Raw genomic sequence first — 15,245 nt, 5'->3', positions numbered from 1 at the left:
CAATCAAATATAACATAAACTACTTGGTATGTTAAAGAGTTGTTTTATTTTTAACTAAAACAGTTATTTTGACATTGGAGTAAGAAGTAGTTCATGATTTTTTATTCAAATGTCTCTGCTGTTTTTTTAATCATAATAATTTTTAATACCTAAAAGTAAATTCTGAAGGTAAATTTAAGCTAATGATTTTTTAAAAATATCTAACTACCAATGCATGAAGAAAATTTATTAGAAATTTAATAAAATATTTAAAAAATCAAAGACTTTTAGAATCTAGTTAAGTTGAATATTACCAAAATATTACCAAAGCCAAAGAAATAACAAACATAGATGGAAGAGAAAGATATTAGCAGATAAACCTACTTTAAAGTTTCTAAAAATGAATAATGCTGTATCTGGTACAGGGTGGCATTTAATAGCTTGATTCAGATGAACAGAATATGCTCTGCTTTGCCTATGACAGAATTGGGACAAGGATCTGAATTAAAACATTGGAATCAAAGCAGTTTGATTCTTTAAAAAATGTGTTAAGCTGATCTTTGATAATTGAATGAATTATATAATCATCAAAAATGATAAATGAGAAATGCCACTGTTTTATAGCAATTTATCTCTCAGTAAATAATCATTAAAGCCTGTAGCAGGACCACCAATCTGTCTTACGAAAATGACATGATGTCTATCTTGTTTGAACTTGTAACTCCCTTGGAATGATAAGACAAGCATCATAAGACCTTCTAATAATTAAAGCTATCTATAACCTAGACACTTAACGTACATACCTATACTGCAGCCATATTATTGTGTGAAATGAGATCTAACAGGATTTTAGTTGCTGAAGAATGAATATTTAAATCAACTCCAGGCATAAGACTCAAACAAAGGGACATGTAACAGGTGATCCAGAGTAATGCAAATCATGTTGATTTGAACAGACCAGAATCCATATAAGGACATTGAAATAAATACCAGAAAATATTTATAATGCCACATATTACAGAGATTAAAAAGTAGTAATTTTAGTGTATGTGTTGATGTTGGTATTTCAAGGCTCCAGAACAAAACAAATGATTAAAATAAATTATCAGTAATTTATGTGTGACTCTTATTGGTCTAGGTGAAGAGGAAAAAGACAGAGGTAATCAGAGATCCAACATTCTTCTTGATGCTCTGTCATTTTATGGCTAAACCCTTTCCAGATGAAGGTAAGTTTCTGTAAATCTTAAATTCTAATTTGATATTGAAAAAATAGATTTTTACCTCTCTTGATTGTTGACACAGCCCTTTCCTGATTGCAAGATGTCACTGCATTTTAACAATCAAATGGAGCTCAAATTTCAATTTTCTAGGAGATGCATAGCATAGTTTTGCTATTTTTTTCTGCTGGAGGCATTTTTTCCGATCAAGAGTAACTATGTATTCTCATTGATCAGAGAAACTTAGAATGCAAAAGGTCAAAATACATTGCTTCTTGGTAAACCAAAGATTGGATTATCTGATAGTCAAGGTCATATGGATGAACAGATTCTGTTGGGCAGAGACTACAAAGGGCCATCTGCTCTGTCAGACATTGGTTCATGTCTCCTTTGTCTGTGTTCTGTCTTTTCTTCCCTGTCCACATTTTCTGTGGACAGAATTCCAGTAGTGGTGGAAGAATAAGCTATCATCTGGAGTGCGCAGTAATAGAATACATTGCTAATGCATGTTAGCTCCTTGAAAACCACCACCCGAAGCCTGAATGAGCCAGCAGTTTTGTGGATGACTCATGAAATGTGTTTGGTTAAAACTCCCTCAAATAACTTTTATTTTAGCAATTGTTTTAGTTGTTGAAAGTAATTTTCATGTACCAGGTAACAGTTCCTACAAGCTTCAATCTGCTCTGTCCTCCTTTCTCTTATTAAATGAGATGGCCTTGACTTGATCCAAAACAATGAACTTGGGCAGGAAATCTAGGTTTAGGTTCTAGTAAGGTTTCAATCCTCAGTCAAAAAAAAATCATATGAGACTCAGATAAAACTTTTTATTTCTTTCAAGCAAGTTCATTTCCCAACATTTTATTTCTATTTCTATTGGATCTTCCTTGAGCATAGTCACTTTATGCCTACAATATTATGCTCTGAGACAGGTCATGTGACTATGATACATTTTTAAAATTTAATTTCATTGTAAAGATAATGTACAGAAGGGTTACAGTTACATAAGTAAAATAATGAGTACATTTCTTGTCCAACATTGTTATTCCCTCCCTCTTTTCTCCCATTTTCCCTCCTCCAAGTTGTAAATTTCATTTCTAACATAGTGTCTTATAAGTATCACTGTTGCATTGGTTCACTCTTTGTACTTTGTCTCACCATTTTGTTATTTCCCTTTCCTTCTCGAAATCAGATAAACATATATACAATACAGAGGGTACCACAACCTTAAATAGTGACAAAAGGAGATAAACCAAAGGAAACTAAAGAAATTTAAAAAAATAAAAAAAGACATCACACAGTATATTGAAAACAACAACAAGAAGCCAGGCAGCTGTGGTTCATGTCTGTAATCTTAGCTACAAGAGGCTGAGATCTGAGGATAGTAGTTCAAAGCCAGCCCAGGAAGGAAAGGCCATGAAACACTTATCTTCAATAAACCAGTAAAAATGGGAAGTGGTGCTGTGGATAAAGTAGTAGAGAGCTAGCCTTGAGCTGAAGAACTGAGGGATAGTGCCTAGGCCCATACATCAATCCCCACAACCAACCAGGAGGAGGAGGAGGAGGAGGAGGAGGGGCAGGGGGAGGGGGAGGAGGAGGAAAGAAGAAGAAGAGGAGGAGGAGGAAGAAGAGGAAGAGGATGGAGAGAAAAAGACCCTCTTGTTTCCATATCTTGGGGATCATTTCAATTAGCATTATTTTATATGTACATTGTTATTGAGCTGTTGTGATCCTCTGCTAGGATGATGCTGGACATATACTAATTATTACAAATGAGGGAAACCTTGGAGTTTATGTTTCTTTGTGTCTGGTCTACTTTACTTAAGTAGGCCAAGTCTTTCCACTATGGTCCACTAACATTCTTTCTGATGGAAGCATAGCATTTCATTGTGTACCAATTTCTTGATCATTTTCTCTACTGAGGGGCAGCTGGATTAGAGCCATATCTTAGCTATGGTAAATAATACTGCAATGAACACAGTTGTGCCAGCAGCTTTAGTGTGGCCTTGTTTTTGTTCATTTTGGTAAATGCCCAGGAGTGGGATTCCTGGATCATAGGGTAGTATATATTCAGTTTTTTGAGGAACCTCCACACCACTTTCCAGAATGGTTGAACTAGTTTACATTTCCACCAACAGCATACTAGCTTTCCCTTTTGATTACATCCCCACCAACATCAACTATTATTTGTTTTATTGATAATGGGCATTCTAATTGGGGAGAAGTGGAATCTCAATGTGGTTTTGTTTTGCATTTCTTTTATGGCCAGAGGTGTTGACCATTTCTTCATGGGTTTATTGGTACTGGCACAAGAACAGGCCTGAGGACTAATGGAATAGAATAGAAGACCCAGACATGATGCCACAGACTGTGGCCACATAATCTTTGAAAAAGACAGCCTCTTCAATCAGTTGTGGCAGAATTAGCTATACACATGTAGAAAACTGAAGTTAGATCCTTACATATCACCCTGCATTAGAATAAACTCCAAATGTATCAAAGATCTCAAGATAAGAGCAGATACCCTGAAAATATTATAGGAAGGGATCAGGAAACACTGAGGTTTCTTGGCACAGGTTGAAACTCCCAAAATAAAGATGCAGAAGCACAACAAATCAAAGAAAGGCTGGATAAATGAGACTACATTAAACCACAGAGATTCTGCATGATGAAGGACATAGCTAGAAAGATGGATCCAAATATTGGGAGAATGTTTTCACTAGCTATATAATAAACAATGGCCTCATATAAACAATATACCTAGAGCTCAAAAAATTAAACCCCCAATAACAAATTCTCAAAAAAACAACCACCTCATTAAGAGGTGGGCTAAAAAACTAAAAAAGAGACTTCTCTGGAGAGAAAATATAGCTCATGCTTTCATTGTATTTGATGTTGGTATAATTTGTGGAGGGGAAGGGAAAAAACAAATCGTTTAACTAAGGATACAGGTGAACCCATTGTAACAATGAGATGTACAAGTCATTATGTCAAAAAACTAACTTTACAACATTGGTAGGGGGAGAGGATAGGGTGGGAGGAGGAGGGGAGTATGGGAAGGAATGGGAAGGGGAAACAAAGAGGAGGCAAGGATGCTTGATAAGAAATGTATTCGTTATCTTGCCAAAGTAATTGTAACTCCTCTGTACGGTATTTTCACAATAAAAAAAAGAATTTAAATACACCTTAAAAAAAGAATATCCAATGGACACATGGACTATTATCTTTTAAACATCATTCTACCCTTCACATTGTCATAACTAGTATTTCATTGAACACTTGCCTCATGATAAAGAAGTACAATTTGCTGATTTGTAATACACTTCCTTTTTACTACACTGACCATGTAGTAACATGTAATTTACATTTTACATACAGTTATCAGAAATTTAAAAAAATGAATTTAGTATAGTTTCTAGGAAGACTTTAGAACAAGCCTCTTAACTATTAAATAACTAGTTACAATAAGAGGACCGTTATTAAAGGCCATTACTGGAATTAAAATTACCTAGTCTCTGTTCCCTCTTCCCTAATGACTCAACAACAGAAAGAGACTAGAGAAAAAAGTATCTGCTATTACAAATCAAAGGGTCAAGGCATCATAGCAAAAGGCATCCAATGCACTCACTAGGAAGATTGCAATATTTACATTGAACCAAATTCCAAAATCTGTAAGGAAATAGCATGTTTTCCTTTTTAAAGGAGTATGTATTAGTGGTAGACCATTGAATTACATCCTACAAGAATCTCAGAAATGTGGTTTTGATTGTCTTGTTTCCTAAAAGTTACAAATATAAGAGTGAAAGGAAAATTGGTATGATTTATCCAATCATGCCTCCTTACAAACTAGGGTTTTTTTCCTTTATCCTGTTCAATTTGCTAGTTAATTTTTCTGAAACACAAACTATAGTGTCTCCTACTATAATTACATTAAAGATGGTCCATACCCCATTTCATGATAATGATTTTCCATAATCACACCTCTTTGTGTTTGCCTATTCACATGTATTACTTCAGTCAAATATTTGTTGTCCTCCCTCCAATACATGACTCGGCTTTTTGTTTCACCATTTTGGAATACAACATTTAATTACACCATTTTGGAATACACATCCTTTCTTCTATCCAGATCTCCTTGCCTTTAAGATCTGATACAATGTCTATCTTTTCCATGAAGCTTTTCCACATTGTCTGCTCATGCTGGCAGAACTAGCATAAAGAATTGGACACATCAGAAAACATAAGAAATCCAACATCGAATGCACTGATTTTGGACATAAATGTCACTGAATTCTAAATATCCTAGGGAAGTATAGTGTCAGGAGTAGCAATAATGGGGGAAGTAGAAGCAGAGGCATATAAATTGCCTAAGAATTTCCTGGCTGACAAGTAATAGAATGAATCTGAATGTTCAATGTTAACTACCTACTGAGACACTTTTGCAGATGGAGAAGGAACTGCAACTAAGAAGAAATATATCTGTCCAGTTGTTTTATATTATTATAATTGACCTTATCTGTAGACAATGAAATAGAATGCTTACACTCTCCACAAATGAAGTCAAATAACGTTTCTTTGAATCCTATCTCCATGATTGAAGCATTTGATATTTTAATTTCAATTTGTGTATCAGCCTTATTTTTGTGACTCAAGTAAATTGATAAGAATTCACTATGATTTTCCTTGTGTTGTGAATTCCTAATAATCACTCATGCTAGTGTTTATTTTATGCTCATTTGCTTCATATGGAGAAGATGGCCATTTATACAGGGGCTCATTTTCCTATCAGAGATACTTGCATATCTATTTTTGGGCCAAACAATATCGCGTTTAACAATGCAAAGGTCCTCCAGTGATGTATTTGCAATGTTATTCACTAATCTACTCTGTGATCTTAGCGTTTAGTATATATTTAGTTTTTTAAATAATACCTTCTAATCTTGCTGACTAGTTTTGTTACTGGTTATAGTTTACAGTATAGTACAATAAGCCTTGATTCACTAAAACTCTGAAAAGTAATTGAATCTAATTATGACAATTATCTCTCTTCAATAGCTTGCACTAGATTCTCCCCACATGTTATACTGTCAGACTGCATACAATTTTTCCTGATGTGACCTACCCAATTGCATTTCAGGCTTTATTCAATGAGCAAGCATACTTCTGATTAAAATTAATAAGGGCTATGCATGGATTGAGTGAGGGCTGCATTTACTTATTAGGACTGTAATGTGAATATGAGTGAATTAAGTATCATTGGACCTTCTTATTTTAATTAAGTACCCAAATGCTTTTAATCAAGCATATAATTAAATTTAAGAGGAAATGTATTGTGTGTTAATTGTCATTGATTATTAATAATATGCTTATTTGTGCATGCAAACTCTATAACACCATATATCTCCACACTGTATCTGAATGACAATAACTGAGTTCTACATAATGAAACTATTAATGAAATGGAATCTTGCAAGAAATATCAAGTAAGAAAATAGCTCAGCTGTCTATTTTTACCTTTTGAAAAGCAGAGCAAGTCAAATGAATTTTTGCAGAAAAAATTATTATATTTTGCTTCTTTTTTCTGATCATATTTTTGGGATAATATATAGGCTGTTAATATCCCATTGATATCTAAAGACTTCACATACAACAAAAACAATGCACTCATTATTTCAAATGATATTTATTCCTTTGACACTAATCAATATTTAGAAGTGATTTTTTCATCATATTCTATAGCATATTGATGCTATAATCCCTAAGTATCTCTTTACTTCATGCTTTTAGATAATATTAAATGATAGACATTATTTACTAAACATCTATTGCATGTCAAATGCAATCCAGATGCTATAGATTAAACAGTGAATGGAACATACTTCCTCATGGGGTCTGTTTTTGTGTGGTGCCTGGTAGGGAGGCCAATCAAGGGCTTCAGTCATACCAAACAAGTGCTCAGAGAGTTTTTGAACTAAATTTGTGAGTAGGTAGCAGTGAGTGAACAAAGATGATAAAGATAGTAAAATATGTACTGCACTGATAATTAACAATAAGTGTTATAGAAAGACACTAAAAAAATAGGGTTTCTGATGAGGCATTCCCAGGACAAAAAACTTTGAACCAAATATTTGGAGATATAGCATGACTTCGGTGCTCATGGGATAGTAACTCCTTTTTAAGTGTAGTGGACTAAATGTGGAAATGATAGAATACATAATATATTCAAATTCAATTCTTACCAGAAAAATTATTCACATTATGAACTTCTCTGTCTTCGCAAATTCATCTCTAGTTTCCATTGTTGCTACTACTAGCAACATGCCTAGATATTCCATTATAATTTTTCAGTTAAATCTTTTCCTTTGCTGTATCCAACAGTACATTCTTCTTTGTTAAAAAGAAATTCCAATTGCTTCCTGAAATTAGGTGCTTAATATTTTCTAGATCCATTCATCCACAGATGGATAATTAGTGGATATATGTCAACTATTTCTAAGCAATGCTACAGTGACTCTCAGTATCCAAATATTCCTTCTACATGTTGATTACATATCTTTCATGTAAATCCATGAGTAGGATAATCAGATTCTATGGTAGATACACTTTTAGTTTTCTTGAATTTTTCTATGTTCTTTTTATAATGATTCTCAATATATAATCACTCCAAAAAGATACTGAAATAAATGGACAATATATTCCATTATTCATTCTAACTACTCTTTTGACCTTTCTAGTAAAGAGATTTTCATTATCTGTTTCAGAGAATGTACTTGATGTTTTTGGGTGGTTTCTATTTTTAATTTTGTCAGTGATTTTCTTTAACAATAGCTAGTATTGGAAAGCTCTCTGCACTGGTCTTTATGTCATTACTGCCCCTGCTTTGTATTTCTGTTACCTACAACTTTCTGTTACCTTTCTCATTTCCTCTTGTGAAATGTTTCTTCAGTGTTAGTATTAAACTCATATATCGACTGTTTCATAAATATGCATATTTTAATTTTAAGAATATTTTCTCTTATTTCTGCTGTAATATCATGTTTCTGTTGTATAACCTCTGGAGTATATTCACACTAGGTTTCTGTTTCATTTTTGAAGTATTCTATTTTGTGTTATTTTCTGTTTATTTGAAATTATTCAGTTTGTTTTGGACTTTAGCTTCCTTACTAGAAACTTCTTCACTAGTAAAATAATATTTGTTTGCTGTTTAAAAGTACAGTAGTTAAATAAGCTCAATAGGTACTCTCACTACCTGGGTAGCTCTTGGCACATTTGCACTTAACTGTGAGGTGATTGTCTTGATTGCTTTAGTGAGAGACTCATTATAACAGCAGGTCTTCCCTATTGAACTACTAAAGTTCTGCATAAAGAATTCTCAATCATCACCTTAGTAAACACATCACTAGCTGACAGCAGACAGTAGTGAATAATATGTGTACAGAATATGTCAGTATCTTTAACATTTGACCCATCTGATTATCATAAATATACCTGCTTTAAATTTCATCTGAGATCCAACATGCAAAAACTGTTACAGTCTCTTTAAAGAATAAGCCACAAATATTCAGCTGGGTTAGGAAAAGGGAAATTGCCTAGCTGCAGTGTTTGTGGTTTTCTTATTGCTTCTTAATTGGATTTTCAAGCAATCTTCCTGTTTTAAGCATGCCCTTCACTGCCTCTTTTAGAAGTTTGTGGTTTCACCAAATCATGAGATTTCTGGGCATTCTGAAGTATAATTTGAATCATTTCTTTGCTTCTCATTTAAAGACTCAAGAGTCAACCTTTTAATGACTTCTAAGTTTCTAACTATAGGTTCATCTTATTATTAACATCACTAATATTGTTCTCAATTTTCATATTCTCCCATTGTATGTTTTGCTTTGTTTTGTTTTGGCCTGTGGTGGGGCCTGAACTCTGGGGATGGGCATTGTCCCTCAGCTCTTCAGCTCAAGGCTAGCACTCTACCACTTGAGCTAAGTACCAGTTCTGGCTTTATCTGCTTATGTGGTGCTGAGGAATCAAACCCAGGGCCTCATGCATGCAAGGCAAGCACTCTACCACTGAGCCACCTTCCCAGCCCCTATTGTATGTTCTTATGTTTGTGTTATTTAAAAAACTACTTTATGTCGTAGATGGATTTCAAAACAGAGACATAATACATATATTTAATAATTTATCTTTACAGAATACTGTACAGTTAGCATATATTTCTTAAAATTAAATATAAAATAGATATGACTTGTTATGTATATTGTACATAAATTAGATTACAAATAGATAACAGCCCTATGCAATATTATATCCACTAGAATGTTTTCTTAAAAAATATAATGTATAACAATGTTCAAAAATAAATATGAATATTTAGAATAATAAATAATTTTATAGAGGTTTTGGAATCAATACATTATCAAATATGTTGTATCTGTGATATATAAAACCCACACCTATTTAAATTGAACTGAATAGGTTCTTCACCTTATTAATGTACACTGTATAAAGCAACACTAATAACTTAGAAAGAATCAACAGGCTTACAGATTAGAAAAATACCATTAGAGCAAAATCTATCTGTCTATTAAAATAAAAGAAGCCTCACCCAAACCTAACATATTCCTTAAAAACAAAAGGTGTGGTTTGGACTTAAATTATTATCCAGTGGGCCTTTGTAACTGGGTACCAGTAGCCACACCTGAAATTGTAGCTACTGAGGAAACTTTGAGAACTGCAGGATCAGAGCTCAGTGAGTATAGACAGAAAAGTTCAAGAGACTCGATCTTCATTTAATCAACAAAAACGCCAGGCTGGAAGTGTGATTCAGTTGGGAACAAGCAATCTGAGTGAGAGAATGCAGGATCTTGACTTCCAGCTATGTTACCAGCATACATAAATACATAAATAATGCCAGTGTCACCTGGTGGACCTATTGAAAGATAATTAGACATGAGGGTACTAACTTCATCAATCAGCTATTAGGATATGACATTTGCTTGGGAGAAGCAAGTCACCTGCTATATAACTCTCAAGGACTGTGGCTGGTAAGGTGGCTCAGTGGTAGAGTGCTTGCCTTGCATGCATGAGGCCCTGGGTTCTATTCCTCAGCACCACATAAGCAGAAAAAGCCTGAAGTGGCACTGTGGCTCAAGTGGTAGAGCGCTAGCCTTGAGCTGAAGAGCTGAGGGACAGCGCCCAGGCCCAGAGCTCAGGCCCCATGACCCAAACAACAACAACAACAAAGTAACTTTCAAGGACATCTTGCCTTGAAGATTTCCTATCTTTGATTCTTGACTGCCATGAGGTAATCATCAATTGTCACATGCATCTATTGCCATGATTTTCTGCCTTCAGGACCAAGACAGTGAATCCAGCCAAACATGACCACAGATAAATCATTCTTTTTTTTTCAAAGTATTTCCTTTGAGATATCTGTCACCTATAGGTAACAGAATATGCACCTGAGGAAGTAAAAGTGTTTAGCAAAATCCAAGAGCAAAATACATGGTGATGCTGACATTGATTTACCACATTCAATCATCCTGTAATTTTGAATTACAAGGCAGATCCAGTATTATAGATAATTTTATAAAGTATTCAACTACATATAATTATCAAAAAATGATGTGCATTTTAATCAGCATGATTAATTATTACAAATGTCTTCGTAGTGTATTGCTACACTCATAGCACATATCCATCAAAAATATTAATGAGCTACAAAAAAGAAAACGAAGGGAGCAAGAAAGGATGGTTATCCAGAGTGAAGGACACTTTTAGGGCCCTGAAGCCATTTTATGAAGTACTATAATGGTGGATAATATCATTGTATATTTGTCAAAATCTATAAAACATAAACCATTGAGAATGAGTTCTAATGTAAACTGTTGACTTTGTAAGCAACTGTTGTACCTTTGCAGGCTCTTTGAAGGTAATAGATGTACCATTCTGAAATAGGTTGCTGACAGAATGCCTATGAGGTTGCTGGGGAAAGTAATGGATGAGAATTTGTAGCACTCTCCATACAATTTCTACAAAGCTTGCAATTTCATGGCTCTTGCATCATCTGACTGAGTGAAGAACTATACCAATAAAATACTTTTCATTAAGTCATATGCACAATATAATACATTAAATTAGCTTCCATCTTCACTTGGTTCTATTCTCTTCCAACTAAGTTATCTCCACTGCTATAATCCCTTCCACTTGATTTCAGGCCAATTTATTTCTACTTTATTGATACAAAAAGATCAATGACATTTAAATATTAGTCCTATATTATCTTTTATATTCTCTTCATAAAAGGAAGTTAATGAGCTCTTTTTCTCTTTCTAATAAGGGACACTCAGTACAAGAAATTATTTCTGTGACTCTGCCTTTCTCCCGCTTCAAGAATGCTTTATGTTCTTGTGTTTTTTTAAGCTTCAGGTACTTGCTAAGGACTTTTGTACTTCAGGATGAAACATGATTTTGAAGTGTCTAGAATGCAAGTGGACTATTGATATAGCTCACTTCTAAAGACCTTGGTCTTATAAATCACAAAGCAAATGCTTTGGAACTGAGAGCTAAATGGAATTTCTGTAAAAACAATCTCTCCTTTGAAAACTATGATTTTCTTTATTGGTTAGGATTGTCAGAAAAAATCTAGTTAAAATAGAAATTTGGTGTAACAAAAAATAACTTTAATACAAGATAAAAATCTCTATTTTATATGCTGTCAATAGTGTGGGTTTAAGAACTCAGTTTGATTTAACAAAAATGGAAAGTTCTGTAATGCACAGTGGACTGTTGTTCTGGTTATTACAATGAGAGAAGACATACGAGATTTTTAAAAATATGTATGTTATTGCTCAATGTTAATCTATACCTACTACTATTTATTTTGCATATGATGAAGATCTTGCTATGTTGTCCAGTCTGATCACCAACTTCTGGGCTCATATTCTGAACTAATATTTCAGTGAAGCTGGAAGTATAGGTGAACAATATTTTTCCTTGGCCATTGTTAATTATTTTAGCTTATATAGCTTTACTTCAGAAAAAGGATTGTGCATCATTCCAATGTAGATGTTTGAGAACAATATATAAGGAATTAATTATCCTCTCCCAATCCTTTGCATTTATTTATTAGAAAATATACCTAATATGTGACATGAATGGACAGCACAACACATGATAATTTTTTTCTTTCTTTTTTTTATTTGGTCATGGGGCTCTGGGTTTGGGTGTTGTCCCTATGCTCTTCAGCTCAAGGTGAGCACTCTACCACTTGAGCCACAGCACCAATTCTGGTTTTCTGGTGGTTAATTGAAGATAAGAGTCTTACAGACTTTCCTGTCCAGGATGGCTTTGAACTGTGGTCCTCTGATCTCAGCCGCTGAGTAGCTGGGATTTCAGGCGTGATCCACCTGTATTTAGTTTTCAATTCACAATCATGGTGTGCATGGAACACTTTCACAGAAATTAAATGGCAGTCAGGATTACAATTTTAGAATGCAACTGAGGCAGCAGAGTTAAGCTCAATATGAACAGCAGAAGAATGAAGGCCAAAGAATCATTATAGGAAATAAATGGCTAACACAAATAATTGACTAACTTCTTATTAGCCAAATTGGTTTCACACTCAACAAAAGATCAAGGTTCCTTACTGTAGAATTGTAGAAGAAACCTTAAAACCTCTTGGTACTGATCACACTCACACTTTGGGTTCATTTTTACATGTCTTGTCTGGCTCTATTGTTCATTTAAGCACATACTAAATTTTGTAATAAAGTGATTTAATGGAGATATGAAATCTAGTTAGATCTTTGCCACTTTTGTGGTGTAATCTAAGCTAAGTATGCTCAGTTCTCTGAAGGACAAGTTTTTCTTGCCTGTAGGTTCAACGAACCTACAAAACCAGAATATGGAGTATTATAACTGCTCAGTAAGTATTTACTGATTAAATAAAAAGATAATAATGTATTTGTTTTTATATACTAAATGCTGGTCCTATAATGTTATATATCAAAGAATGTAGAATGTGACCATTTATAAAGCATAAAGTCATTTAAAATGTTAATTCAATTACTATTTATTCTCAAAATTTTTCATTTAAACATCATGGGGTAAAATTGTAAAAGCAATGCATATCTCCCATAGAAAAAAAGCTTTAAGTTAAAATAGATCATTTTTTTAAAAGACACATTATTAAGGCAGGTACTGGTGGCTCACGACTGTAATCCTAGCTACTCAGGAGGCTGAGATCTGAGGATCATGGTTTAAAGCCAGACTGGGCAAGAAAGGCCATGATACTCTTATCTCCAATTAACCACCAGAAAACCAGAAGTAGCACTGTGGCTCAAGTGGTAGAACACTAATCTTGAGCTGAAGAGCTGAGGGACAGCATTCAGCCCCAAGACTGACCAAAAAAAAAAAAAAAAGACACATTATTCCATTGATAAGCAATCAAGATGTATTGATATCCAGAATTTTCAATGGAAATATAAACTCCAGAAAGAAAAGATAGAACAGAAAGACCAGATAGCACTATATTTCTTTTGCTATAAATAATATATTATAAAAATGTATTTAATAATATTTATTTAATATGTAAATATTTAATAATATTTTTAAGCAGTTTTATTCTATTTATTTTCAGGGGGGGGTGCCGTCGTGGGGCCTGAACTCTGGGCCTGGGCGCTGTCCCTCAGCTCTTCAGCTCAAGGCTACCACTTGAGCCTCAGCGACACTTCCGGCTTTTTTCTTTTTGCTTATGTGGTGCTGAGGAATCAAACCCAGGACCTCATGCATGCAAGGCAAATGCTTTACCACTGAGCTACCTTCCCAGCCCCTATTAAGCACTTTTAAAACATAATCTTATTTAATCTTTGGATTTAATTATGTGTAAACCAGTTAACAGTATTAACTTTCCTTATGGACAGATTTAAGCAGAAATATTTATTTTATACAAATGTTTATTTTCTGAACAAACAATTCACATAGGAAACTAAATATTGTCATATATTTGAAAAGCATATAGAATATTTATAGATATTAGACAACCCTGAATTCATGTGAATTCACATTGAAATAGTCAATACATAAATATATGCATCTATATTTGTATTAATAATGTATATATGTATATATATACAAAAGCTGTAAATCATAGTTTTGAAGTGATTGATATACAGATTTTCATTTGAGGTCATCATAGATCTATAAACTATCTGTGCCATTTATAAATGAAGTAACTTATGTCAAATCACCTTCTGACTATGAACATTAATATTCATATTATATGCTGCAAACAATAATGAACATATGATTGTTTTATATTATATGATGTTTTGATATTGGGTTTAGAATGAGCTAACACATTGTGATATTGCCTGATGCTTGAATATACGCTACCATTAATTATCAGTATCATAGTTTTTCTGCACATGTTATTTTCTAGTTGACTTGTTTGTGATGTTGTAAGAACTTCAGAACCATTTCCAGAGTTTCATAATGAGATGATACTTTTTAATTTTTTAATATTATCTTTAGGAATTTGTGCAAGGAAATTCCTACCTAACAAAGCAGCTTGTGAAGTCCATATATCTTGATCGATATTACTTCTTACAAATCCTTATTCATTCCTCCCATGCCAACTCCTTCTTTCACTCTTCTTAATGTTTTATGGTCTATCTCACATTCTTGTCTGCATTTCCCCTCTCCTCATTCCTTTTCCTTTATGCCTCAGCATATCCCTTTTTAGTACCTGCTTCCTGGTGTTTCATTTTGCTGAACTTTGATTTGGGCTTTCTGAGAAAACACTATTTAACATTTCCCTTGAATCTAATGTTTTTATTTTTCAGCTAAAACTCTTGCATAAATGTTCACAACACCAAACATATGTTCTTATGAGTATTAAGGTAAATCTAGCATCTACATAAAGAGAAATATATGCAAATACAGGGCTCTGGCCTGACATTTCAATTAACAAAATGTTTTCAAGTCTTCCTATTTCTTTACAAATGGTACAATAGCAATCTAGTTGATAAATAAAAATTCTATTGTGGGGCTGGGAAGGTG

General features: G+C 33.7%; 1 protein-coding gene across 3 annotated transcripts in view; it reads right to left on the bottom strand.

Moving 5' to 3' along the window:
• The window catches only part of Csmd3 (CUB and Sushi multiple domains 3), a 929,488-nt gene that overhangs the window by 738,892 nt on the left and 175,351 nt on the right, over window positions 1-15,245 (bottom strand). The gene's annotated exons all lie outside the window — the stretch shown is intronic.

Source organism: Dipodomys ordii, unplaced genomic scaffold (assembly GCF_000151885.1).
Source record: "Dipodomys ordii isolate 6190 unplaced genomic scaffold, Dord_2.0 Scaffold17, whole genome shotgun sequence".
In the NCBI taxonomy this organism is placed as follows: domain Eukaryota; kingdom Metazoa; phylum Chordata; class Mammalia; order Rodentia; family Heteromyidae; genus Dipodomys; species Dipodomys ordii.
The sequence above is the reverse complement of the archived record's forward strand: the minus strand, read 5'-3'. Positions and strand labels throughout refer to the sequence as shown.